The 26,989-nt window shown below is 35.9% G+C and overlaps 1 protein-coding gene across 1 annotated transcript in view; it reads right to left on the bottom strand.

The window, feature by feature from the left end:
- LOC118198414 (uncharacterized) overlaps positions 1 to 25,848 on the bottom strand; it is a 163,494-nt gene extending 137,646 nt beyond the window's left edge. The window contains exon 1 of the mRNA XM_085819173.1: positions 25,696 to 25,848. The gene's annotated coding sequence lies outside the window, so the exon portion shown is untranslated. The remainder of the gene's footprint in view (positions 1 to 25,695) is intronic.
- Positions 25,849 to 26,989: the final 1,141 nt, after the last annotated feature.

Here is a 26,989-nt window from a genome sequence, read left to right on the forward strand (position 1 = left end):
CTCCTACCGCATAGTAACATCTACTACCTTCCTCTTCCGAGGCTAACATGCAACTCTTAATAAATACATTAACCCTTTTCGGAGAAGGGCTACCTGCGCCAAGCATGCTCTGTTGATCGCCAAACAGTCGCCAGATATCACACCCCCGTCGTAAGATTGTTGTTGATATTATTTACAAATCAATCAGCAATCTGGAAACTAAAATCAAGCAACTGTTTGCGATCAACGTAAAAAAGAAAAAAAAAACTACATATACTTTTATACATTCTATCCTAATTTTCAAATCTCAATTACTATAGACATACCTCAATTTACTACATAAACATATATAAACATACATTACACATTTTTATATATAAACATAGATAACTCATTTTTTAACTTCACTTGTTCCGAACCTTATTATTATTGTAACAATTTATCAATTCTTAACCCAAAGAAACCAAGTTGATATTTTCTTTTACAAACCTGTTAAAATATACCCTAGTATTATTCCAATGATGACAGTAAAATTATTAAGTTTCTTATATATATATAAAATTATATTCTTAACATTCTTTTTAATTAATGATGCTGCAGCATGATTTAAATCCTTGGGAGACAATATCTAAATTTACCACTTACCTCGAATATTTGTTATCCAATAATTTCTCTATCTATTTCAAATTACATAAACATCTTATTTGCACAAAATTGTAAAAGGATTATGAAAAGCAAAGAAAAACTATCTAATCATTAACTATACAAAATGTTCGTGAAGATGAACAGTAAATTAATGTTCAAAGTTCACAGGTGGGAAGTCTGGATAATGCATCCGCGTTTGACAGTTTTTTTTCCAGGGCAATGCTCTATTTCGAGATTATATTTCTTCAAAGCTATGGCCCATCGTTGTAATTTGTACGATTGCGGAGTATTTCTCACTATAAAGGCTAGAGGATTATGATCAGTCACAATTTTCACCGATGAACCGAATATCCAAGGTTCAAACTTTTTCAGTGCCCATACTGTGCCATTTCAGTGCCGTAAGCTTCACGCTCTATAGTCGGCCAGCTCTGTTGAGGTTTCGATAATTTCTTGCTCGCGTAGCAGATGGGAAATTGCTTCTCTCCCCTTTGCTGTGATAAACATGCACCTATTCCGATTTGGGATGCATCAGAATGAATGACAAACGGATCCTGCAGTGTTGGGGTGATCAGCTCCGTTGACATTGCTAATCGTTCCTTCAGTTGTTGAAATGTTGACTCATGAATTTCTTTCCATTCGAGTATTTCCGGTTGTTTATTTTTCGTGAGTTCTGTGAGTGGGTAGGCGATCTCTGCATACCCTGGGATATAATCGCGATAATAATTACATAGTCCTAACAGACTTTTAAGATCTCTTTTCGTTTCCGGCGTTTCCAGCTTCTTGATTGCCTCTATTTTCTCGGGATCTGGTTGATGTTTTCCTGATCCAATAATGTGTACTAAATATTTAATTTGAGGTTTTGCAAACGAACATTTCTTCGAATTGATAGTAAATCCAAGTGACTCTAATTTGGTAAAAACTTTATCCAGATGTTGGAGATGAGTGTCGAAATCCGTGGAAAATATAGCTATGTCGTCAATATAGGCTCTTGAAAATTGTTGAAATTCTTTCAGCGCGTTATTCATTACTCTCTGAAAAGTTGCAGCTGCGTTCCTTAATCCAAAGGGTAGCACTTTAAACTAATATTGACCTCGATGAGTTTTGAAGGATGTGTACTCTTTACTTTGTTCCTCCATGGGAATTCCCCAATATCCTTTCAGCAAATCTAAAGTTGTTATGACGTTGGCTCTTCCTATACTGTACATTAAATCAATGGCGTTTTGCATAGGAAAGTAATCTGGCTTCGTCACTGCATTCAAAGCTCGATAATCTAAGCACAATCTGATATCTCCATTTTTTTTTTTTTTTTTTTTTTTTTTTTTTTTTTGCTTACACAAACTACTGGATGAGCTATATCTGCATTACTTTCTTCTATTAGTCCCGATTTCAATAATTCTTCTACTTCTTCATCGACCTTGGGTTTCAATGCTTCAGGAATCCTATAAATGTAAGGTTTCTTCCTCTCCATATTGGGTATTAAACTAATTTTATGAGCTTCAACTTTAGCTATTTTCAGCTTTCCGGTGAATAGTGCTCGGTGTTTGTTGATAAGAGCTATCAATTTTCTTCTCTGCTGCGGATTCAAATTTTCTAAATTCAGATTTGCATCTATTTTAAAATCTTCCAGGGGGGTCGAGAGATCTTTTCCTGGTAAAGTTATAATTTCTCCAAATTCTTCTTCATTTTCAAATATCACTCCAACTGCATTGACACTAGCTTGGAATTTTCTAATTTTATTTGCATGAACATGTTTGATCTTTCCATCAGGTAGTTTTACTTTATAGGAATGAGGTGGGCAATGATTCACGATTTCTCCTGGACCAGTCCATCGTGCATAGAGTTTGTTATTTGAATCTGGTATGAGTAAATAAACTTGTTCTCCGATTTTGAAATTTTTTGGTATTGATCTCCGATTTTGAAATTTTTTGGTATTGATCTCCGATTAAAGTAGTCAGCATATTTTTGTTGTTTATCACTTGCAATTAAATTGGCTTGTTCGGCTGCTTGTTCTAACCTTATTTTAAAAGTTGTAAGTAATCCACTGCCGATTCACTTAGATTAGGTGGTATAGGTATTTCTCCTGACCATGAAGACTTCAGTACTGCTAAAGGACCTCTTGGTTGTCTTCCATACATCAGCTGAAATGGTGAGACACCCGTGGTGCAGTTTGGTACTTCTCTGTATGCAAAGAGCAAGTATGGGATGTGCTTATCCCAATTCGAAGGATCAGTCCTGATGACATGATGTAACATTTGCTTGAAGGACTTGTTCCATCTTTCTACTAATCCATTTGAAGCACTGTAAGCAGGTGTAGAGAACCTAGGGTGAGAACCTAGTCTTTTCTGGAATTCTTAAAATTAATTAATTATTTAATTTTGAAACGAAGTTACTTCCGTTGTCACTAGCTATTGTATTAGGGATTCCTGTTCTCATGAAAATCTCCAAAGAGCGTCACAAGTGGCTTTTGCTGTCAAGTTTCTCAGTGGAATGGCTTCTGGCCATCGGGAATGTTGATCTACCAGACATAACACATATTTATGTTTCCTAGCAGAGGGAGGTTCAATAGGTCCAATAACGTCGATGTTAACTGTTTCGAAAGGTAATCCTGGCCTTCTGACCGGTGTGATGGGAATCTTGTCAGATCGTTTTTCTGGACTTTTCAACTGACAATCTTTGCACGTTTTACAAAAGGTTTCAACATCTTGTGCTAATCCAGGCCAATAAAATGTGAATATCGTATTCGCTCCTTGGTTTTTCTTATTCCAAGGTGTGCGCCGAAAATGTAACTATGTGCTAATTCCAACACTTGTGCTTTTCTACTAAGCGGAAGCACTAACTGAAAAACAGTCTGTCCTAATATTTTTTCTTGGTGATGTTTCTAGCTTCCATGCTTCTCTCAGCGACGGACAGTTAGCTTGCTCTTCGCGAAGGCGTTCAGCAGACGATAAGTCTGTGTTTACATAAACACTCGCCTTCTCCCCTTCCTCCTCTTCGTTTTTCTCCTCCATAAGCATTAGCGGGGGGGGGGGAATCGACGCTGTCGTTTGACTGTCGCTTCCGTAATTATTTCTTTCTGCGTTTGGTTCTTCTGCCGCAGGATTAATTAATTCGTATATTTCTGGAGTTATTAGGCAAGGCACATTTAGCTTATCAGTCACTGCAATTAATGTATCCACAAAATTAAATATATTGCTTCCATGATCTTTATGGTAAATAGGTACACGGCAAACTTTTGCTTCAATTGGTTGTTCGAAAGCAGGTGTTAGCAATATTTTACCTCCTTCTCTCTCCTCTAAACTTGGAATGAGCGATGAATGTACGATCGTTATCTGCGTTTCAGAGTCTACGATAGCTTTGATTTCGCGTTCTGCGAATTCGGATCGTAGATGGGATGAATCTACTTTAGCTACGATGGCTTCTTCTTTTGATGTTCTGTTTGAATTTTTTTGAGTTTTGGAATCATCCTTTCCCTTCTTATTTACTGCAGTTTCATACTTTCTTCTTTTGTCTGGGCAATCTCTTGCGATGTGTAGATAATTTCCACAAATATAACATTCTTTTCTTCTCGCGTGAGATCTTTCGTGTTTTGGATATTCTTTTCTCATGGGTGGCGGAATATATTTGTCTTGTGCACATGTTGTATCCAGGAATCTCGGTGATCGCTTAATTCCATTTCGAACCTCGTTGAAAGATTTTCCTATGGCCGTGAAATAAATATCACATTCTGTAGCTAATTCTTGAGGCTTCAGCCATTTATTTCCTTGGCGTATTGCGACGTGTGCAGCTGTTTCTTCATCTAAAGCTTGGAATAATTTATCGGAAATAATTAGCTCCTTGAGTGTTTCGAAATCCTTTACTTCTCTTGACTTGCAGTAATAGTCCCATGTAGCTGTTAGTCTTGAAGCGAACTGGATATGCGTTTCGCCGGAATAACGTTTAGTTCTTCTGAAGTTTTCTAAACAGGTTTGAGGAGTAGGTTGATATTCCTTCAGAACAAGAGTTTTCACTTTTTCGTAATTTTGCAGATCTTCCTCCTTTATATAAACAAGAACATTTGAAGCTTTTTCTCCAATTAATTTCAATAATATTTCTGATTTGTATTCTTCGGGAACCTTCTTGTGCTTAAATGCTCTTTCGATAGAATCGAAAAATATATTCCATTCTTCTGCTCTCTTCGGTACTGGTATAGGCAGTGTTTCTACTCCTTTGATTAACTTGTCCAGGGAAATTTCGGTTTCTCGTTCTGTGTTTAGGATTAAAGGTGTTGGACTTCTACTTCCTTTATTTTGAGTTGCTCGAATCTTCGCTAGTTCTATTTCGTGTTCTCTTTCTGTTCTTATTCTTTCTTCTTCCATTTGCATTCTTTCCATTTCTTCTTTTCTTTTTCTATTCTCCACTGTAGTAATCAGAATTTCTTTCACGAAATCAGCATCTTCGATGTATTCCTTGCTATTCTGAAGTTTGTGTTTCAGTTCTACCAGCTTCAAATCTGGGGATGCTTCTTCGCCAATTTCCAATAGAACTGTTACTAAATCCTCTTTCTTTGCGTTTTTGAACATTTTCTTCTATTTTCTTTTAGAATCAAGCCTTTCAAACTCTCGACTAAATAATTCTCACGTTTCTACTCCCTTTTGCAAATGAACACTTCTTTCGTTAGTTAGGCTTAACTTTACGCCTCTTCCGTTTTCAACGCTCTAAGCTTCTAACCTCTCTGGTTCTCGTAAGAGAGCGTGTTGTGATGACTTCGTTGTTTAACAAGGCACCATTTAGCAAGACGAAACAAACATTTATTAAATATATGATTCAAAGCATAATATAATAGTTACTCAGAGCAGTACGTCGCTCCTACCGCATAGTAACATCTACTACCTTCCTCTTCCGAGGCTAACATGCAACTCTTAATAAATACATTAACCCTTTTCGGAGAAGGGCTACCTGCGCCAAGCATGCTCTGTTGATCGCCAAACAGTCGCCAGATATCACAGGTTCCACCTGATAAAGGTACGGATCCGGTTGCGGACAACTCGAATACGGCGAACACTGATATGGACTTGGGCACTGATCATGTTTTTACCGACGAAGAAATCGAAGAGATACGATTTGAAATCCGGCAACAAGAAGCTCGCATAGAAACCAATAGAGAATTCTGCAGGGTACTTTCGGCTGGCAGACCCGTTACGGACCGTGACTACCATACGGATTTTATGAAAAAGGATTTGGACAACAAGATGAATGAGTTAGAAATGCTGAGGGGTAAGTTAACTTATGCTCTATCTCATGCAAGCTCCACACACACACACACTCAACTCAAACGCAAACCGGATGATAATTCAGACAGAGAAGAAGAGCCGGACGGATTTCAGAAACCAGTTAAGACTGCTAAAGTACCCAAAAATATACCAACAAATTCAATTCCCACTCAGAACAGCTTTAACGCACTTTCTCAATCCAACACACACACTACTCAACCACCACAAACAATTAATAGCACACAAACACCAGACGATCGACTCACTAATTACAGTACCCCCACACCAGTTAGGGTTAAGCCGGTACACACATAACCAGTACATCAAGAAACTCTCCACGCTTACAGAAGCCACTTTCTATGGAAAAATAAGCGGCGAATACATTAAATTATTACCTTCCACAACAGACGATCACAGACAGCTCACTTTAGATTTACAAAAACATAACATTGAACACTACGTTATTACACCAAAACACAAAAGACCTATTAAAGTAGTTATTATAGGATTACCCATCACAACAGAGACACATGAAATATCTACAGAACTCACACACTTAGGATACACAGTACACAAAGTCGTTAAACTAACAAGTTTCAAAACCAAACAACCTATGCCACTCTTTCAAGTACAACTCATGCAGACACACAACATAGACAAAATCTACAGTGAAACACACCTAGGCATGTTTATCGTCACAGTGGGAAAATACATAAACAAAAACATTACTCCTCAATGCCACAACTGCCAACGCTTCAATCACTCTTCAGACAATTGCTTCTTTTTACCTAGATGTGTTAAATGCGCTCAACAACACAAAACAACAGATTGCCCCACACAAAGGTAAAATTGATAATCCTATTTGTGCTAATTGCTCCAGGAACCACCCAGCTTCCTATCGCGGTTCCGAAAAATTTCCCAAACATACACTCAGAAACACTACCAGTCCACCCAACTACACTTTCACTCCAAGAACCACTACTTCACAAACATCTACACTCACACAAGGCAGAACATATGCACAAGTTACATCAAACAACACTCAAAACACCAGAAAACAAAACAACAACACTACACCCAGTCCCAACACTTTTACAGACATGTTTTCCACATTAAAAGAATTAAACACCATTTTCGGCAACAGTAATATATTCAAATTTTTTACACTTCTTAAACATAACATAGATCAACTCAGAACAGTCGATACACCAATGGAAAAACTACTCATCTTATTCAACATATGTGAGGAAGCTAATATCTTTAATTAATTGGACAAAAAAATTGAAAATATATTTCTAAGTCCAAACACACTTTTAATCTTAAACAAAAATACTGCTTGCATGAGGCCCCTCAGCTTTCTTCCAGAAAAGCACTTCTCTCATCGACCATTGGCTACACCTCGTCATGCGACTTGATGAAATTCTACTACAAACAGCCTTCTCTCCGCCCATCGACGCCGCCCTCAACTTTGCTTCTGTCAACGCACAGATCTGCCTGACTTCTAGGAATTACTTTCCGGCTGCTTTCCCCGAGTGCATGTATCATCACTATATCATCATCGATCTCCAACTATTGCCATGTATTGCTTACTGACTATGCCTGAATACACTTATGATCTCAATGTTCGAAAAGTGACGCAAGTTCGACAGGGATAGGACTCTTCAGTTCAGGCGCCCTTTGAAAGGAACACAATGTTCACGGATGATACAAGGAAGTAAAAACTGTACACTGGAATCCTCTGAATCCACAGGTGTTAGTAAATGCATAATATTTGAGGCTAATAGTAGCTTGAATCAGTTTCTCGATGTAAAGAACGATGATATGCCATGAATATCAATCACTACAAGATTTTCTACTATTATATCGTACATTTAAAACTGCGAAACAGTAAACAACATACTTTCACATGCACGACAATTAAGCATCACTAGAGCAAAGAAGCTCATTAGTTGATTTTCGAAACCCAATCCTCAGTGGCTCCGCTGATAAAGTGCATAAGTGCAGTGGCTCCGCTGCTCAGCATCTCTCCAGCCTACCAGACGCCGCTATAGCCTCACGTGACAAAGTAGTCACGCCCTCTTTCACTTTGCATCCTCTTTCACTTTGCAGTCACGCCCTCTTTCACTTTGCATTCGAATGCAAGAGTGTGTCCTCGACACACTCATGCATTCGCTATACCTGCAATGTACTTATTAATTCATGGCAGCCGGTATGCAGCTTGCTATCTGCAAGCTACACACGGCAATAGTGAGAAAAGGAAAGGAAAGCTCCGCTGCACTTGTGAAATATGCTTCCCGGCAAATGCAAAGGGGAGGGTGCCAGACAACTGGGAAGGAGAAAATCTGAAACTCGTGACTTCATTTGGGAACCAAATAAAAATCACATAATGTTTGTTATTCAAGAAATCTTAAAAACAATATTAAAGCCTAAAATTAATGAAATCCTTTACGCGATAAAGTTACAACTCTGGTCATAACATCGTAACATAGTCTAGTCCTCTGCATAATTCGTGATCCTTTCTGGTGCAACGAACTGTTAGAAACAGATTTAAAGAAAAATAAATAGCAGCCAACAGATGGCAGCACACAAAATGCCACTCGTAAATATCTATGTATATGAATGGAAAAAAAATACTGTAACTGACTGTAAAGGCGTGAGTGGCGTGGTGCTGTAATCCAGCTGCCTTTGGAAGTCGGGTCTGGCGGATGGCTCTTGAGTGCAAGGAAAGGCAGAGAAGAAGCGTTTCGAGTACAACCCCAACCTATCAGAAGCATAAGCTGGACGCAGACCTTTTCCCCTCCCTTTTAAATTCCTTCTTTAACTGGCACAAAAAAAAATCATTTGAAAATTTCCTCTCTAAATTAATTACAATTTTAAATTGCATGAGAAGAAAACCATATTCCTCGAGATCTGCGTTAAAAGATGACATATTTTTTTTTTATCCAGGTATTGTTCAATTTCAGATTGCTGTGGTAAGGCAATGTCCACATTTAGTCTCCCTCTGTTACTCTCTTAAGGATAATAACATATGAATATTATTTTTTAATTATTTATTTAGCAAAGTATTTCAAGTTATCAGAAGTGTTTTTTTAAATGATTCTATCATAAATATATATTCCAAACTAGCATTTTGATTGTAGTTATTGCCAGAAGTGACAATTTTCAATCGCGGAATGATTTCTTTTTTAAATTGATAATGTGTGTTTATTTTATTTATTCATTTATTTTAGTTTCATCTTATTTGTAAAGGCAAACAAAATTTTGTTTATTAAGGGACTCAACTTTTTACGCTTATTAAAGCATGAAATAAATTTTGAACAAAAGAATGAATGTGTAAGAATGAATTTATGGACTTGAGAGAACTAATTCTCCTAATTTGATTGATTAGGGCTTTAAATAAAATTTCTTTCTAACTATTCATTTGAATGACGAACTAAGGTTTAAAAAATGGGTTATGAAAAATTCGATATTTTTTCATTGTCATTTGTCACTGAATTTTAATACTCATTTAGAAATCTGTCTAACAATTTAGTGCAAATAACCAGTGCAAACGTTCAGTAATTAAACTGAAAAGAAATTCTGTAATATAGCATTGCATTACTTCCTGATTTACAATGAATTAATACTTTTTTGAATTTCTGCATATTAAAAATTATTGGCAACTTCTTATTTTTAATTAAAGACCATAAACTGTTATGTAATTAAGGGGAAAAAAACCTATTGAATAGTGTTTCGCTCATTTTATTCTTAATTTCACCGCGTTCCATTTTAATATTTCCTATGTACAGTTCAACATTATTAAAAAAGATTTTGCTTGAAAAAAATAGCATTTCGCTTTTACATTATTATTTTTTGAATATACATGCACATATTTTTTCTTTTAGTTTGTGCATTTCAATATTTATTGCATTTAAAATTAGATCTTCACGAATTATTTAGCCGTAAATTTAATTCATAAAATGTACAGAAATACAAGCACTTATGAGTTCATGTATATTATTGAGGAATATTTTAAGTTGAAATGTTAAATATATAAAAAATTAAACGATTCTGTTTACCATGCGCAAGTAACAGCGTTAGTCTTTAGTGTGGTGCCATCTAGTGCCATTTACACAAGACGTTCAGAAGAAAAGGCGTGAGTACACGGAGCAGAAGGTGAATCTACAGACGGCCAAATATTGTAAACATTATTGTCGAGATACAGTAGCAATATTTTATTTTTGTTTCTGTAGAAATGTGAATTTCTGTTCATAATATAGTTGGATGTACTAGATCAGCCCAAAACGAATTGTAGGATTATACTTCATATATAAGCAGGGCCGTAACTACCACCAGGGCATTTGGAGCAATGCCTCGTTGCTCCGAGCATAGGAGACTCTGAGTAAGGAGAAAAAAATATATAAAATTTTATGTACTTCAGATTTTATTTTTAAACACTGAAAAATTAAATTTTGTTAATGATATTTATATTTTTACTTTTCAAGGCCGAGAAATTATTTATCTAATTAATTCAAATAATGACACTTGCACAGATAATTAATTAGATTATGCGAATTCTGCTACAAGATGAAACCATTATACATTCCGGCTTAGATTACAGGCTTCTAAAAGCACATGAGGTATAAAATCGAATAAAGACAGTGATCTAATCATGGCTAATAACTCCATCAGTCCTACTCCTGTGAAAATGTTAGTGTGGAATGCTAACAGTGTCAGAGACAAAATTGATAATTTTCATGAATTCATTTTAGAATACGAAATAGATCCCCACTCACGGCGATAATAAAAATTAAAAACGATACATCCTTCCCCAGGTCTGGATTAAGATCTTTAAAGAACCCAAGCACTTTAAAGATTTTGGTGTCTTTGCATATATATATATATATATATTTAAGTCTTGGTTTATCTGCACCATACATATTCCATAGTAAAACTGGCAAGGCCGAAGTTTTGAGATTCTTCCCTTTTTTTTTTGAGTCCTTAAAGAACTTTCTGTGCCTCCTCTTTCTTTGATGCCCTAACCACGTGCTTATTTTGCTTAATGGTTAATCTAGTCCTGCTTCTATCGCTGTGATCATCTGTATCACAGAGGTGGGGAGTCAGGGCTTAATTTCTAAAATTAGAAATGCCGGAGCCCTATGTAAGACTGTGAGGAAGGAAAAAATAAATAAACAAAATAGCTAAATATTAAAATAATTAAGTAATAATTTTAAATTAATATTAATTAATTAAACAACAAATTTAAATTTAAAAAATGTAAAGAGAAATATAATATATTATTAAATAATTTTAAATAGTTAAATAGAAAAAAAAAGTATCGGACTTTGTCTTATTTAGGGCATCGGCTGGAGTTACAATTCCACTTAGACGCTAAGAAGCAGCTCAGCCGATCTCTGTCTGAGTTTAAGCCCTGATTATACGCATAATGTACTATTCCAAGGGATGACAGGTACTACTCTTTTTTTTAAACACACCAAGGAAGAAAGATAAAACGATTATTAAAGCTCCACAAAGGAGAATACAAAAGGAGTACATTACAAGAAGAGTCTGTAATCTCCGATGTTGTCAGAAAAGGATTTCGCTCCAGTCTTAACAACATCGTCGTCGATCAAAGATAGTCGCCCAGAAAGTGCCCTATCAGAAAGGTCGAAATCACTTGTTTCAAATTTTTCGAACTATTTTCTACATGTCCTTTCAGAAACTGTACCTTCACAAAATTCTTTCAATAAATTTCTAGATGCTTCTATATTCTTTCTTCCTTGTTGAAATTCGTATAAAATACAGTGGCGTAAATGAACTTTATCAGTACACTATCGCTTCACACTTAAGACTAACGTGAATCAACTTTGTTTAACTTAATTGCTACGTCAGTATGTATACATTAAGCGATAAAAATAGAGAGCAGATCATGCGCCAAATAAACATATGCTTAAGTGTCGAAAATTGTTGTCACAGAAACGGACAGAATTATCCGGTAGACCGAATATATGTCCAATCCACTATTCCAAAGGATGGCAGTTATCACTCTTTTTTTGCAGCACACCTAGAAAAAAAAAAGTAAAATGATTAATGCTTCACTAAGGAGAAGAGTGAGAATTCTAGAAACAGTATGAAGACATGGAAAGAAATTTAACTGAAAAGTGTAGCTTTGCAAATAATGAGGAAAGAGTTCAAGACTTTTGATCGCGATACCCTGTCGATATAATTGTAGCCATGAATGAATACTTTTCCTGAATATAACGTGAGACTTCTCTGTACAAGTGACGTGACAGCAGTGATTCCCCCGTTTGGTTACAACATTCAGAAAGCCTACAGGAGCTTTGCAGTAAGAAGTCACTAGCGTGGAACGTGCACGACCAAAGTATCCCTTTTAATTTGTAGCGTTGCGCGCCTCCAACTTGCACGCAAACAAGAGGTGACTGTTGAAACTGGATAAAAGACAGAATCTTGTTAAGGGTTTAAGTCCCTTTTTATTCAACGTAATAAATTACAAATGCGTGCTCTTGACGCTCACAAACTACGCCAACTCGGCGGTCAAATAAAAATAATAACCTGAAAAGAAACTAAAGACAAGACTCTAACTACGAGGCTCTCTAAAAGTAACTAACCTCACCGCGTTTTAAAATACCGCTGCTAATTCAGCAAACTTGAAGATCACGTTGAACGATTAACAATACTTCCAGGCAAGCACACAGGCCGAAACGCGGGATTCTTCAATTTCTGGCGAACTACCTCCGCGCTCGTGAAGTAAGAACAGCACACCTTGAACTCGTTTCCTTTCTATTTAACTCAGAATACTTCCGCTGATAATTTGAATCCTTGCGCGTTCTACTAAAATTTACATACTCTGGCATTGGCAGTTCCAGGGGAAAGTAAGGATTGACAGGAAAGGTAGTTTAAACTTAAAATAAATGTTAGTTAAAATAAATATAAACCCTACATTTGCCGCTGCCAGAATTTGGAAAACTTGGAAGCAGGTCCTACAAACGACCTGTTGTAAGTTTCTATAATTCTGAACTAACTCTCGAGAACCTCGTTTACACACAAAAAAAAAAAAAATCTTATGTAACAAATTGTATACTAAATTTCTGTGTATTTTTTCTTTGTATACTAAATTTTTGTGTATTAAATTTCTGTAACTCTCTCTTCTTACAGCAACTTTTCCTGGACTTCATCAATCAATCTTGGTCTTTTCCTTCCAGCATCTGGAAGGAATAAGTATCAGTATCTTTCTAAATACATTATAATTTACACTTTCTTCACACAATAAATTTTTGTTTTTAAACGATTCGTTTTCCTTAGTTATTGCTTAATTCACATTCATTCAATTTTTCAAGCATTAATTTAACTTTACCCTGGCTCACCACCATGTGTGGTGTCAAACGAGAATATTCGTGTTTTAGTCTTACACTTCCCCTAACCACCATGATTTGTTAGAATTCAACGACCAAATAGACACACCTTACTCGACATTCTACAACTCGATGAGCTACTTTAACATTCTTAAAAATTCAAGTGTAGGTGGAGAACCCTACAAAACACATTCATTATAACTTCCCCCTCATTCATCTTTAAACATGCAGGCTTTCGCTCTAAAGCATGACTTTATCTACAGTTTAATACTTAAATTTTGAATTCATTGCTTTTAAGCATTTTACTTTTAGCATCTAAAATTTTATGCTTCTAGACTAAATTCTATTTTTACATAACATTCAAGTATTTACGTACATTTACAAAATTTTAATACATATGATTTTTACAATTTACCATAACATGAATAAGAGAAAATAAATTTTTACTTTACTCATTCTTCGCCAAGCTGGCGGCACTGAAACTAAAATTCTTATTAATACAAGAATACGAAGTTATTTTTATCTTCGGCCAAATTTTGGCTTTAACATAACAGAATTAGTCTTTCGACCAACAGAAAATGCTTGTTCTTAGCTTTTATACTTAAAGAATATAATACTTTTGCTTTAGCTAAATAAAGTAAAACAAAACTAAGTCTCAACCGAGACATATTGACTTTCGTGAAAACATAGAACTTCGTACTTATGCATAACATTTCGGAACAAAAGAGAAAAAAAAATTATAGAAGATTTTAACTTATCTTTGAGTTTTCGATGATTGAAACTCCGTCATTCTTTTCTGGCAATATTGTTCCCAAGTTATAGGTTTCATGGACATCAATCTTCTCCTTACTGACCTCCGAGTGTCGTCCACATTAGTTTTTCTTTTGCGTCCTCTGCATGCTGGCCTCTTGGCGGAGTAATCGTCGGATTGTTGTCGTTTCCGTTTTTCCATGGGACGGCTGGTCTTGACGTCCTCCGGTCTGGAGTCCTTCTTGAATTTCTTCTGTTGTTTCTGGTATTTTTGTTCCTCCTGCTGCCGTTTCAGTTTCCGGAACGGCGGCCTTGCTGGCACCTGACTCTCTGGCCCTGGGCGCGTTCTCCTTGATGTATAATTTCTCCTGCAATCCGTTGTAGGTGGTGTTTTGCTCTTTACCACGGTTTCTTTACGCGGTGCATCTTGTTACGCGGTTTCTTTACCGGTATTCTTGTTTTTCTTAAATGCTGGAGTTTGAAAGTTTTTATTTTTTCTTTTTGGAACCGTCGTCCGGGCTGTAGAAGGGCTAGGTCTCTCTTCAGTTCTCTGCTTCTTGGGTGGTGGAACAGTTGTTGTTATCTCTGGACCTTCTACTTCGTTTAGACTTGAGTCCTGCAAGAAACTTTTAAGGATTTCAAAATCATTTGGATTATAGTATTTTTTCACCTGGTCGGGACTTGCTTTACAGATCTCCCCTCTCTCGTTCTTAAGATATAATACGACACCTTTGATTTCCTGAATTACATAGGAGCCTTCAAATTTTGGAGCTAGCTTTGCCGTAAAATTGTCTGGGGCACTTGATAAAGAAAATTTCCGCTTCAATACTTTATCCCCGACTTTAAAATCTGCTTCACGGCGTTTTCTATCATAATATGCTTTTTGCTTATTTCTTGCCGTATCCGAGCTTTTAAGCGCCTGATCAATCAGTTTTTGCACATCTTTCTGTTTAAACTCTTGCTCTCTTTGTTGCACAAAGAATAATTTATCTAAAGGCGTAATTAACTTTCTGCCTAAAAATAATTCTGCTGGGGTTTTTCCCGTAGTATCGTGATTTGCCGTTCTTAAAGCATAAGCTAATTCATTTATGTAGCCATCCCAGCGCTTGTGATGTGTGCTCACGTAACTGCGAATTATTTTTACTATGTTTTTATTCACTCTTTCTGCTATGTTTGCCTGTGGTCTATACGGAACCATTTTTATATGGCGTATGCCAAGTCCAGTGCATATGTTTTCAAATATTTGACTAATGAATTGTTTTCCGTTATCGCTAATGACTTTTATCGATGCACCGTGTTTTAAAATGTATCTGTGTAAGAATGCATCTGCGACTGTTTTGGCTGACGCGCGTTTAAGTGGAACAATTTCTGTCCATTTTGAAAAATGATCTACTATTACTAAAAGAAAACGATTTTTATTTAACTCGCTCTGGGGGAAGGGACCAAGAAGATCTATGCCTAAAATTTCATTCGGAAATGTAGCGCGAATGCTATTTAAGTACCCGGCCGGACTGTAATTAATATCATTTATTAACTGACATTGATTGCAGGACCTGACATACGCCGTTACTATTTTGTATAATTGCGGGAAATATACCGCCTCGCGTACCCCTTTTAAAGTCTTTCTGACCCCTAAATGACCCGCTGTTTTCGCGTCGTGTAATTCCTTCAAAATGCTTAATCGAAGCGAGGCTGGGATGACTGGTTTATACTCAAGATTTTCGTTTGTTGTTTTCGTATAAAATAATAAATTATCTATTATTTCATAGTTTTCTGCTCTATTTCTTATCGCATCGATATCTGTGTGCTCAAAGCTTTCGGGGTCTTTCAAATATGCATAGATATTTCCAAATTCAGGATCAGCTTTCAGTTCAGTGATAATCGTATCTCTAGAATCTAAAATTTTTGAAGTCAACACAGCGCATTTAAGTTCATTTCCTTCATCGTCCAGTTTTATACGAGAAAGTGCGTCAGCTACATTGTTTTCCTTACCCGGTTTATATTTTATTCTGATATTATATTCTTGGAGTTTTAAAGCCCATCTTATTAACCTGGGCGTTAGGTTTTTCCCCGAGTAAAGTCTACCAACAGCCGCATGATCCGAAAAGACTGTTACTGGCGCTTTGCCGAAATAAACTCGAAATTTGCGTACAGCCATTAATAACGGCTAATGTTTCTCTTTCTGTAGCTGTATAATTCCTTTGTGTCTGATTCAATGTTTTACTAAAAAAATGCCAGAGGATGGCTATTTTGCATAAGAATCGCACCCACCGCATAGTCTGACGCATCTGCTGCAATTTCCAGGTTTTTTTAAAACAGGGAATTTTAAAACTCCCCTCCGGGAATTTTAAAACAGGGGCATTGATGAGTGCTTCTTTTAATCTTTCAAAAGCTGTATTTGCTTCCGCTGTCCACGTAAATTTACCTCTCTTTCTTTTGATTACTAAGAGTGGTTCAACAATATTAGCGAAATCTTTTATGAAAGACCGATAGTAAGAACATAACCCAAGGAAAGAAGAAAGTTTCTTGGCGGTGTTGGGCGGTGAGAAATTCTTGATGGCTTTTATTTTTGAATCTTGCGTTTCTATACCCTTTTGCGAAATTTTATAACCGAGATATTTAAGTTCTTTAGTTGCGAACTTGCATTTTGAGGCGTAAATTGTAAGACCGGCCTCTTTTAATAATTTAAAAACTTGTTCTAGATCATTAATGTATTGTTCCAACGTACTACTCGTTATAATTATATCATCTAGATAAATTAAAGTTGATTTTCCTAGGACAGGCTTTAGAACAATGTCCATAGCTCTCTGGAATGTTGATGGGGCCCCACACAACCCAAAGGGCATGCGTAAAAATGCATAAGTGCCCGATTTTGTTATAAACGCGGTTTTATGTACGTCTTCGGGTCTCATAGCTATTTGATAGTAGCCAGACGTTAAGTCCAAAGTAGACATGTATCTTGTCGATTTGATCTGTCTAATAATTTCCTCTATAACCGGCAAAGGGTAAACTGGAAATTTAGTAATACTATTTAGTTTTCTGTAATCGATAGCAAACCTCCAAGCCCTTTTATCCGAAGGAGGAAACTCGTTCTTTTTCCTACATAGTACGACTGGACTCGCGTACTCAATATTTATGGGCGTTATTATTTTATTCTTTAACATCTCCTGAATATGTTCTTCGATGATTACGTCTTTTTGTTTGTCGTACCGATAAGGTTTAGTCCTACAAGGTTTTTCGGCAGTTAATTGTATCTTATGCGTAACTATTTGACAATTTCCCGGTTTTTCTGAAAACAAGTTAGAAAAATTACTCACCACTTGCTGTATTGCTTGCCTTTCATGGTCATTCAGATGGCTAAGGTCCACTTGCGGTTTCTCCACAGGTTCCACCACCCTCTGGTCCATCTCCAGCACCACGGAACTGTCTTGAAAATTCAATTTGGCCCTCACGGCCCTTAAAAACTCCATACCTAAAATAAGAGGATTTTGCAGATTCTTCACTACAAAAATTAATACTTTGAGGCATTCCTCTTTTACCTGTATGTTTAATGATAATTTCCCGATGCAGTGACATGTTTTTCCTTGCGCCGCTATAATTTCCGTATTTTTGGTTTTAAATAATCGTACCCTATAAAAATTCTTTTTGAAGAAATTTTCGCTCATAAAATTTCCTTCTGCTCCTGTATCGATGAGGGCTTCTACTGGTACATCGCCAACCAGGACTTGTATAATTGGTAGATGTGAGTTTTTTACGATGACCGTATGTAAATGTCTTGTTGAGGGTTTTTTTAAAACTTCTGGGGTCTGGACCCTCCCTTTCACAGGCCCCTCTACTCGTTTAAAGCTTTTCTTTCAATCTGTGCCTTCTGGGTACGCGGATGTTTATTTTCGAATTTTCTTTTTGGGCCTTGACCTTCGAGTTTCGATGAGTTAGCTTGATAGCTCTTTCCCCCATAAGAGCGATTTCCATTTCTGGTTTCCTCATTTGAAGATTTCCTTCGGATACTTTGAGAATACGTTGCCCCTCTAGCTTTTTCCGCTATTCTGCGATTTTGAAACTTCACCGCCAATTCGAAGAGCTCCTGCAATGTGCTTGGGTTTCTAATGTCGAAGTAGTCTTGAACAGCGGGTAACAATCTTGGTAAGATTATTTCAATAATCTCCGCATCGGGTTTCTTCCCATACAGCATATCCGTCAGCTTAATTTTTCGTAGAATAAAGTCCGTCAATTCTTCTATATCCCGTTGATAGAAAATATATAGTTCGGCTTCCAGCCTTGCTCGATCTTTCACTATGGGGAAGGCCTTTACTAACGATTTTTTGAAATTTTCAAATGTATATGTCTGGCTCCCAAATTCCCCTAATAAAAATTTGCCTATATTTTTCCACCCTAGCGCGGCCTGTCCTCTTCGTGGCGATGGCAATTTTTTGTCTTTCAGGCACAGGGTAGAGCTGAAAGTGATTTTCTAGGCCTTCTAGAAATATCGCCACCGAATTTTTTCCGTCGAAATTGACGTTTGGCTTGATTGACGCTCTCAAAGTCTGGACCAGGTATCCAAATCCTTCCAATTGGCTTGTCATTTCTTGGTGTTGTCCAGCGGCTTCCATCCAATTTTCGGCCATTTCAGTTCGATAAGTGTTCGGGCGCCAATGTAGCGTTGCGCGCCTCCAACTTGCACGCAACCAAGAGGTGACTGTCGAAACTGGATAAAAGACAGAGTCTTGTTAAGGGTTTAAGTCCCTTTTTATTCAACGTAATAAATTACAAGTGCGTGCTCTTGACGCTCACAAACTACGCCAACTCGGCGGTCAAATAAAAATAATAACCTGAAAAGAAACTAAAGACAAGACTCTAACTACGAGGCTCTCTAAAAGTAACTAACCTCACCGCGTTTTACAATACCGCTGCTAATTCAGCAAACTTGAAGATCACGTTGAACGATTAACAATACTTCCAGGCAAGCACACAGGCCGAAACGCGGGATTCTTCTTTTTCTGGCGAACTACCTCCGCGCTCGTGAAGTAAGAACAGCACACCTCGAACTCGTTTCCTTTCTATTTAACTCAGAATACTTCCGCTGTTAATTTGAATCCTTGCCCGTTCTACTAAAATTTACATACTCTGGCATTGGTAGTTCCAGGGGAAAGTAAGGCTTGACAGGAAAGGTAGTTTAAACTTAAAATAAATGTTAGTTAAAATAAATATAAACCCTACAAGTTCCTTGAGGAAAGCAGAATTTACCCGCTTTCATAAATTCATTGCATATCCTGAAGAATTAGCCTTTGACATATGATTGTGGGGGCTTTTCTTTCCTTCAAAAGTCTCAACCTTTGTGCAAGGCTTGAGAGCGAGGGAAAGACAGGCCTGCATTCAGAAGTTAGAATTTATTTTTAAGGCATGTTTACTATTAAACCAAAATTTATGTGCTAAAATTGTGGTTCACTTACATAAAAACTTGCCGGAAGCCTTTTATTTAAGACTCTGTTGCTTTCCGGCTGGAATTATAATTTATCTCGAAAACTGGAAGTACCGGAACTAGGCTCCGGCGCAATTTAAACTCAAATGAGAGTGGTGGTTTATGTAATTTGGAAGTTCTCTATGTTAACTTCAGTTAATAACGCTAATGATTACAAGATTGTGGTTGATTCAGTTCATCTGCCAAGCAAGGGAGATATCCTTTTTCTGCGTTTTTCAACCTCCAAGTAATAGACTAAAGCTATTGTCGTTACCAATCATACCTTATTCCTCTTATTGTCGGAGAAACCTTTAACAGTAAACACAAAGACTGGGGCTGCAAGAGCACAAGATACGAAATAAATTATACGTGAAATAAATTTATTTAATACAGTAAAATTATACGTGACTTCCTGGAGAAGTATCTAGTTTGACTATTCGCACCCGAAACTCTACCTACAGGCCTTTCATTAAAGAGCATGCACCAGAGATCTTAGATATTCTATTTAACAGGCCTCAATATGACACATGAGGTTCTTGATGAACTTAGCTCAGATCATGTTCCGCTTGTGGCAACCTTGAGCATCTCCAGAGTGACTTCCTCAATTTCAAAACTTTTATTGATTGGAGATTTTATTACTATTCTTGTAAAAGTGCATCAAATTTGCACGATAAAAACCTACTGAAACCTGCTTCATTTGAAAAAACTACTGAAATTGATGCGGAAACTAATACACTTATTATCAGTCTGAATGATGTTTTCGAAGAAGCCACGAAAGTTGTGCTAGTCAACAAAAATTCCCAGACTCCTAAAATTAAACAGCTACATGCAGACAGAAACAGAATCGAAAAGAGTTTGGGCATTACTTCTTATGCTGTGGCCAAAAGAGAGTTAAATAGAATTAGCAAAATTATTAAACAGAGTAATAGTAACCACAAAAAGGAGGTCTGAAACGAAAAAGTTGCAGATCCAGAATTAAAGACAATGTCTTTTTGGTAGATTACAAAAATGTTAAAGAAAAAGGGCATGACAGCGCTAAACCTACTAAGTCTACTCTGACCAAGGTAAGTGTCATGTCCTTGCCACACATCTTGGGAGACAATTTTAGCTGAATATTACAACTGTGAACTCTATCTTTGCACGTCAAGTAGAAAATGAAGTTCGAGAATTGATGCATGCTGTAACTGCATTCTATATTAACAATCTCACCTCAACTAATGAAGTCAACATGAGAAGCATAAAGGCAGAAAAACTCCTGGGATAGATGAAATAACGAACTTCACGATCTAAAATTTGCTTCGTGATACAGTTGTAAAACTAATCAGCATCGTTAATGCTTGTCTAGTGCATTACCATTTTCGGGAACAGTTGAAGTCAGTGAACATGTTTCTACTGTCGAAACCCAAAAAGGACTTGACCAAGGCAGAGAACTATCCATCTGTAGGCTGCGAGAAGACAGCGGCGTAAAGGGCATAGAAGCATAGTCATAAGGGCATAAAATACGGGAGTTCCGTTTACACCTGCGAGAACGGCGTGTAAGCCGTGGCCAATGAGAGAAGCTAAATTTGCGCATGCGTGGATGTGTCTACAACTTTCCCGTGCTATTCTCCTGCTCGATTGATTTCCCGCGTTCGCTCTACTTGTTTTGTAACAGCGAAATCTTCTGCAGAACGCCGTTTCGTTCTAGCTTCGATCTGATTGGTCGACGCTTATCCCAAACTCGGCGTAAAGTTGAAAACTTTGAACCCTATGCCACGAGCCCTAAGCCAGATTTTGTGACGTAGCACAGACTGGTTGCCTTGGCAACAGAGCTCGGCTTTAACACCCTTTGCGCCCCGTCTCCCACCTTGGGAAAAATTTTCGAATGCATAATATTGAACAAATTTCAAGCTTATTTGCATCTCCTACCTGACGATCAGTATGGTTAAGTTAAATTACCCCGTTCAAATTTTGTTCACATATTGTTTGCAGATGACAATACAATTTGGTGAAAGGACATTTTTTTATTTGATTTAGATTTTTTTAGCAGTTTTTTAATTTAGTGTTGAAACGATTTTTCTCATTTATCTTCGTTTAAATCTAAATCTGAGGGAAAAAAAAAAAAAAACTCAGAATTTTAATGTTTTCTCCATCGTGTAGAAAGAAGAAAAATCTTTTTAATAACGTTTATATGATATTTTAATGTTATATCCGATTTGGCAGCAAAATCGCTGGATTATTTCGAGCATTTGACGCAACAGAATTGTTGGAAATAAAGGAATGATTATTCATAGTTGAAAAATGATTTTTTAATTGAATAATTTGATTGATAACCAGTCACTGAGTCTAATATGATGGAAATTTTTAAAATTAAAAAAAAAAAAAAGGTTTTATAAAATAAGTTTTGGTTTAAAACTCATAAAATAATTAATAAAGTAAAAAATATATATATTATAGTTTAACGGGAACAAGAGATTGACTAAGTATCTTTACAAAATTCATCTAAAATTTTACGTCACGAAAAATAAAAACGTGGGCTTCTTAATTACGAAATCTAATAATTGAATTGTATTGTCAAAAGTACAAGCCATTAACATTATAAATTTATCAAAAGTGCTCCCCGTTTTTATTATTCGCGTTATAAAATTGTAGATGAATTTTGTAAAAAGAATTATTTGATCTCTTGTTCTTATTAAACTACATGATAAATAATTTTTCTACTTTTAGTTCATCAGTTCTTTTGTGAGTTTTAAATAAAAGCTATTTTTTAATCTTTTTTATTTTTAATTATATTTTTAATTTTTTTTTAATTCCCCCTCCCTAATTTCTGTTAGTTTAATGAAACAGTAAGAGTTCTTCACTTTTGCTGTACTTCTATGAATTCTGGAAGCTAATTTTATTACCACATCTCACTCTTAGTCTGAGAAACATCGGTTAAAAAAATATCGCAAATCAGATTTTGCAACAGGAGATCTCTTAACGTCAGCTGAGCAAATAAATTTCGTACGCTAAAGAGACACACTTCAATTTTCATTCACTGCGAATAGACTAAATAAATACTGAAAATAAATTGTCTGCCTGTAATAAGTCAACGAAGTCGGATGTTTCTTGTAGCACGCGGCTGTTGTCATCCATTATCAAGAGAATACTGAATACATTGATTCACAGTTATTTTAAGCACTTAAAATGTACACTTCTGAATTTGTGCTCTTAAATAATCATTAAATTAAATTTTAAATCTAAATCGAAAAATTACAGGCAAAATGCATAATGTTAATTTTAATTAAATTTCCAGAAATATGAATTTTTTTTCCAGTTTAAGATTCATTTCTTTTACTCTGCATTCAATATACTTATATGTACACCAGTATATGTTGTAAATGCACATTATTTTTTGTTAAATATCAAACTACGCTAATTTATTTTCTTATGAATTATTATACAGATGATTATTTGTACAGTTTCTTCAAAATTTTTCCATTCTTTCAGAATAATTGAGACCATCCGAAAAGACTGGGATTATGTTTTTAAGCACTTTGCAGGTAAATGTGAAAATGATTAATAGCTCGTAAGGTTTATCCTATGCCTTCTAACAGTTAATGATTAGTTAAAGTTATTTTTCTGTCCATTTTTAATTTCAGCTTACAACTTCCGGCCAGAACGTATTTTCAGAATCACGGTAAAATGCAAATGAGGAGAAGTATTTTTTAACTTTCAAGTTCTACTCACTTCGTTAACGGCCATTCACACTGGGGTTTATCTGAGCTAACGGAGTCAGTTCCATGTGTCGACTAGCTCCGCTATGGCTGCAGTTCAGCTTTTTTAAATTGCTGCCCTATGGGAAAAAGCAGGTTTTGGAGATGGGTCGGCTACGTTAGTTGTCTCCGTTAGCTCAGATAAACCCGGACTCCGTTAGCTCAGATAAACCCCAGTGAGAACGGACCTTTAAAGGCTGTGTTCAGTAGGCGGCGTAAAGGGCATAGAGACGTAGTCATAAGGACATAAAATACGGGAATTCCGTTCATACTTGCGAGAACGGTGTGTAAGCCTTGGCCAATGAGAGAAGCTAAATTGGCGCATGCGTGGATGTGTCTACAACTTTCCCGCGCTGTTCTGCTCGATTGATTTCCGGCGTTCATTCTGCTTGTTTTGTGAAAGCGAAATCTTCTGTAGTACGCCGCTTCGTTTCAGCTTCGCTCTGATTGGTCGACGCTTATCCCAAACTCGGTGTTAAAGTTGAAAACTTTAAACCCTATGCCACGAGCCCTAAATCAGATTTTGTGACGTTGCACAGACTGGTTGCCTTGGCAACGGAGCTCGGCTTTAACCACTTATGCCCTTTACGCCCTCGGCTGAACGAAGCTTTAGAGAGCCAGATATTCTGAGCAGCTCGCGTTCGCCTTTTAGGCTACTCTCTCTCTTAAGCTATTATTACGCTCGGCCCTACTTTAGGCCCTTGATAAATTTGCCGTTAGTTAGCGTTATGGGAACAACTCTGTTAGAATCTTGATAGCTTCGGATATATCTTTTTAGTTTAGTTAAGTTTTACTTCTTAGTATTCTTGAGTTCAAGCCCAAGCGGAATCTTTGTTGTAAACTCCAGGAAGGAGTCGTCTATTAAATTTATTTTGTATAATAAAGGGTTTAACCCATCTTGAGTTCCGCTTTCTGTCTACTGAACTAAGCGATTATTCGTTTACCAGTTATTAAGGTTCCTCATTCTTAGTTGTAACTCAAAGGTTGGAATCTTACAAGCTTAAAAAAAAAAAATACTAAAATACTAAAATTCCTACATTTTGCTCCACCTGGTGTTTAAAAGTGGTACATTTGCAACAAATACTTGGTGTTTTAAAAATTCTAATCTTCCAGTTTATTTCAGGGTGTTATTTGCAGACTGTTATATACAGCCATTTAAGTTTATGGACTTCAAATCTGTTATTCAAGAAGATTTTTAAGTATCGAATGTTTGTAATTCCTAGCCGTAAAACATGGAACACAGTAATATTCTCAATTTATGGTATAGTTGTCCAATAGCTAACATACTTACTTGGCGAGTTATTCTCTGTTCAGCACTTACAACTAATTGTAATGTGTAATGTAACAGTAACACTTCTTGAAAACTACGACTTGTCATCCCAGATCAAAAGAATACAATACAGGATGATTAAAAATATCTGGTAAAAATGCAGAGTGTGTCGAACTTTGTTAATGGAATATGTGAGCGGAATTCATGTGCTGAGGAGGAACATGGCTCTATTCAGCGGCAGATAAAAGTATTCTGCTGGCGTAAATTACCATTCCCCGTGTGAATTTCGAGTTTTATCCATTGCGAGACCAAAGTGGAGCTTGCCGAAACATATTTATCTATGGGATTGCTAATGAAAACGCAGCAGCTACTCCATCTATGCCGTAGCCCCATAGACAAAATGTTTAGCTAGCAAGTTGATGTCAGTGAGTTTCGCTTTCGTCTAACAAGGCATGATGCCGAAATTCGCAAGGGGAAGGACGATTTACTCCAGCAGAACGCTTTTACCTACCTCTCAACAGTATCCTATACCATAGTAAATGCCATTTCTGCACATACATTCCATTACAAAATCTGCTTATTTCGACTCTGTTTACTTGCTTTTACATTTTCGACAGATATTTTTGAATCACTATGTATAATGGAAAGATTGTCATGGCAGTGCAGTTTAAATGTTGTCAAAATTTAATCTTTTGGGTACCTGAAGGAATTATCTTTATTTAATTTAGACCAACAAAATAGTATTTCCTAAATTATTTTACCAAATCTCACAGCGAAACACAATTAAGCCCACCTAAAATGAACATCCACAGATCCAGTTTCGTCTCCTGTGAAGTTTGTCACATTAGATAATATGATCATCGGTGACGTTCACTGCCATTATTTAATGACTTTCTGAGAATTAAGGTTTGTTAAAGAGTTTAATTACGGAAGGTGGCAGAGGCGAGAAGCTTCATTATGTAATCAAATACTCAACTATTTCCTTAGCCAGTTTGTATTTAACTTCCTAAGAACAGGATACTTACTATACATTGCTAGAATCACCCTATCAATACTTATCAAACTTCACATATCTAACTCGATAGCTCTGAACACAGTGTTCAACGCCTGTATTTCTGTCTTAATATTTTTTATCTTCTTCTGAAAAGATTTCGATGGAATTTCGGAATCAAAACGAATAAAATAAAGTTATACTAAAAATCTTTTTAGTAAATTAAAATATGTCGTAATATCTATAAGCAAAAACGAAATATCTTACTTCGAAATGTATCTCCAGGAAAATCTTCAAAACATTAAAAATGGGCGTTGCAGAGGCCAGAAATGCTACTGAATTTATAATATAATCTTATAGGAATTGAATATTCTTACAAAACTCATTATTTTCTGTTGATACTATAGCAAAAGATCAGTTACGTATTTTAACACTGTGGATTTCTTCAATATTGAAAAGTTAGGTCAAAAGAGCATGCTATACATCTTTTCGTCAGACAAAGTCGACTTCCGTTTCCTAGAGATAAGGACAGAAAAGGAAATGAATGAAAAATCAATTGGCATACAGCAAATAAATAAAATGCTATCCTTTGTTTATAAATACTTTGAAAAGCATTTTATTAACTAATAAAACTCAAATAAAAAGCATTTAATTCATTTCTATGAGTTACTATATTAATTAAGTAATTAATTAATTTTAATTAAACTATCTAATTTCCTTAAATTAATAAACTATTGAATTTCCTAATTTAATAAGTAAGAGTAATTAAGATATTTGAATCTTATTACTTTACCAGTGATATATTTTGGTTTGGATATTCCCTGTTGAGATGAACCATACATTTAGGAAAATTTTTGCAAATTTTACCATTTTTATTATATTTTTGAAATAAAAGACATTTAAAATACTTTATGAGTTACACTTAGGAAACAAAATATAATTTCTAAATTAACACATAAAAATCACAATTCAAGTTTGTAATTAAAGTAACGAACCTTTTGCGTTTGAATTTTTTTTTTCTCTCTTTTGAACTTGCTTGATAATTCAGCTAAAAATTTCTATGGTTTGTAATTTTCAATTTTGCAGCTAAAATGATAAAGGTTTGCCATATTTATATCTTTCTAAAATATTAGAAAAGAATTTTTTATTAACATAGAATACTGTTTTATAAAGCAAAATTAAAAGCTACATTCTTGAATCTAAGTTATCGTACAAATGTTAAATGTCTGTTGTAGCCATCAAATTGTTGCTTATAGTTTTTCTTAAAAAACATGTTCAAAAAAATTTATTTTATGATTTAGCATTCAACCATTATATAAAGAACTTTTACTCATGCGCACTGTGAATCAAAATCTAAATCGAGTTCTTTTTTAAAATCTCAAGTTGTACAAGCCAAAAACTATAAGTAATTGCTATCGATCATTTTCGAACGCAAATGTTTATTGCATACGTTATATACACTATGTTCGAAAAAGGCGATTCTGTGCCTAATATCCTTAAATAATGATCCTAGATATGTATTTCCATGATATTATTTCTCAAAGTAAATTGAGAATTTTAC

The sequence above is a fragment of the Stegodyphus dumicola genome, chromosome 6 (assembly GCF_044657685.1).
Source record: "Stegodyphus dumicola isolate Sdum_Otavi_A_Nest chromosome 6, ASM4465768v1".
Classification (NCBI taxonomy): Eukaryota; Metazoa; Arthropoda; class Arachnida; order Araneae; family Eresidae; genus Stegodyphus; species Stegodyphus dumicola.